The sequence below is a fragment of the Asterias amurensis genome, chromosome 12, assembly GCF_032118995.1.
Source record: "Asterias amurensis chromosome 12, ASM3211899v1".
NCBI lineage: Eukaryota > Metazoa > Echinodermata > Asteroidea > Forcipulatida > Asteriidae > Asterias > Asterias amurensis.
In genome coordinates, this window is record NC_092659.1 from 19,871,170 (window position 1) to 19,873,669 (window position 2,500).

The 2,500-nt window shown below is 65.3% G+C and overlaps 3 non-coding genes across 3 annotated transcripts in view; all 3 read left to right on the forward strand.

Annotated features, from left to right (window-relative positions):
- Positions 1 to 50, forward strand: part of LOC139945625 (small subunit ribosomal RNA) — a 1,815-nt gene extending 1,765 nt beyond the window's left edge. The window contains exon 1 of the ribosomal RNA XR_011787100.1: positions 1 to 50. This exon is cut by the window's left edge and continues 1,765 nt beyond it. This is a non-coding gene — a ribosomal RNA (small subunit ribosomal RNA).
- A 643-nt stretch (positions 51 to 693) lies between these two features.
- On the forward strand, positions 694 to 850 carry LOC139945669 (5.8S ribosomal RNA). The gene has a single exon (XR_011787142.1). It is a non-coding gene; the product is annotated as a 5.8S ribosomal RNA (ribosomal RNA).
- A 664-nt stretch (positions 851 to 1,514) lies between these two features.
- The window catches only part of LOC139945640 (large subunit ribosomal RNA), a 4,054-nt gene continuing 3,068 nt past the window's right edge, over positions 1,515 to 2,500 (forward strand). Inside the window, exon 1 of the ribosomal RNA XR_011787115.1 lies at positions 1,515 to 2,500. This exon is cut by the window's right edge and continues 3,068 nt beyond it. This is a non-coding gene — a ribosomal RNA (large subunit ribosomal RNA).

Genomic DNA, 2,500 nt, shown 5'->3' on the forward strand with positions numbered 1-2,500 from the left:
GTAAAAGTCGTAACAAGGTTTCCGTAGGTGAACCTGCGGAAGGATCATTAACGAGGAACGAAACAAGGACCCGCGCCGGGTCCACAGCGCGGGGACCCCGCCTGACACGGCCGCTCCATGTACATGTCCACGCCGATCCCGAAACGAAGGAAATAACAAAACGACAACAAATATATATATATATATATAAAAATCTGGCAAAAAAATGTTGCGTTTGTTTGACGGAGGAGGGCGGAGGGATCGGGTGGAAAGTGCGGTCTGGCGGGGCTCCCCCAGTGACGTCTCCGGATGTGTTTCGCGGGAGTGGCCCATGTGCCGGCATCCGAGACCGGACAAGTTGCACCGCGGAGCTCCCCCTGCCCTGTCCGCGGCGGGGTTTGGGGTGCGGGCTCTGGATGGCTGCGCCTGGTCTGTTGGATCCACCGGGGGCCCTGGGACGCCGGGGCCTGGCCTTAAATGCGACCTAGTGGGGGCGGGCAGGGAAGACACGGCGTAATAGAGGCCCGCCGTACTCTCCCACCCCCACAAACGGGCGGCTGCTCCCGTCGTGGGCGGGGCGGAGCGATCGAGTCATCTCGCGCCGTCCCGCGGACTGTGACCATATTTCCCCGCGCCCGAGACCACGGGGCGCGGGACGATAAACCCACTCATTGGTGATCGAACGAACAAGAAGCGAATTTCCAAGAGTTAGACAATTCTTGGCGGTGGATCACTCGGCTCGTGCGCCGATGAAGAACGCAGCCAGCTGCGTGAATCAGTGTGAATTGCAGAACGCAGTGATCATCGGCCTTTCGAACGCACATGGCGGCCCGGGCCCCCCGCGGCCCGGGCCTCGTCCGCCTGAGGGTCGTGAGTACAGATAGAAATCGCCGTGCCGGAGTCCGCGGATACACTCGCGGTGCCCGGGTATACCACGGTGCGAGAGCGACGGCCGGCAGCCGCGAGGAGAAGCAGTTGGTTGTTCTCCCCGCGAGGATTAATGGCTGCAGGCGTCAGATCGGGTAATGCCTTTGTGGAATACACACGAGAACTCTCCCGAAGGGGCACAGAAACCCCCTCTCCAACACGTCCCGCCTTGAAGCGTTGGCGGCAGCACCGGCTCGGCGCTGTCCGTTGTGCTCGGAGGCGCGGGCGACCCGCCGGAGTGTAAACGAGGAACCCCAACCCTGGCAAAGGGAGGAAACCCGCCGTGGCGTGGTCGGTCTCGGTCTGCCCCCATTGTCTGTATGGGCGACCGGAGCAACTCCACACCACGATCGCCGGCTGTCCTCCGCCAACTAAGGAGTAAGGGTGGGGTCCGACGGGTCGCCGCGCGCGCAGTCTCCGGGCCTCGGCCAGTGGCCGCCGGCTCCGCCCCGGGAGACCGGAGAGGGAGAGAGACCGAAAAGGGAGAGCTTCCACTGGGCCCGCGCTGACGGGTCCGTGGGGGGGTGAGGAGCGCGACCCGTTCTTGGCCTCCCAAGCAGGCCGCGGGCTACCCCCCCTCCTATAACAGTAAAACACGAACCGATAATCGACCTCAGGTCGGGCGAGAGGACCCGCTGGATTTAAGCATATCACTAAGCGGAGGAAAAGAAACTAACAAGGATTCCCCTAGTAGCGGCGAGCGAAGCGGGAAGAGCCCATCGCCGAATCCCCGGGCCCCACCGAGGGCTCGAGGGAACTGTGGCGTAAGGAAGTCCACCCCCGCGGCCGTGCCGGCGCCGAGGTCCTTCTGATTGAGGCGTGCTCCGTCCCAGGGCGGGTGTCAGGCCCAGGCAGGCGCCAGCCGGTCGCGGACAAGGGCCTCCGGGAGTCGGGTTGTTTTGTAGCGCAGCCCAAAGAAGGGTGGTAAACTCCATCCAAGGCTAAATACCTTGCACGAGACCGATAGAGCACAAGTACCGTGAGGGAAAGTTGAAAAGCACTCTGAAGAGAGAGTTCAAGAGTACGTGAAGCCGTTGAGAAGCAAACGGGAGGGCCGCGCAGATCGGGCCCGGGAGATTCAGCGCGGCCGGCGCGGTGCCCATCGGGTCCCCGCACGCACTCGAGGCGGCGGGGCCCGGGGGTGTCGGCGCTCGGCCGCGTGCACTTCTCCCGGGCGCGGCGCCCGCGACCGGTTGGGTCGCCGGCAGAGGCCGGCCGGGTGGGGTGCCTCCGACCATGCCGGGTCCCCGACGGGGGGCCTGGCCGGAGAGCCTATAGCCCGGCCGCTTTGCGCCGGCGGGACAGACCGAGGTATGGACGACGGGCCGCGCCTGCCCCGGGGTTGTAGCCTTCGGGCGGAGACCTCTGTGGGGCCCTGGTCGCCCGGGAATCCGGCGAGCCCCCCCCGCCGCAACCGTTCTCGGTGGCGGCGGGGCGTTTGTGCGTTCCTGGAACCCGGATACGATCTTGACAAGGCGCCCCGGGTCCGCGGGCGATTGTCGTGAGCCTTGCCGACCCGTCTTGAAACACGGACCAAGGAGTCTATCGGGCCCGCAAGTCGGAGGGCCGCCAGTCGAGGCCCCGAGGCGCAACG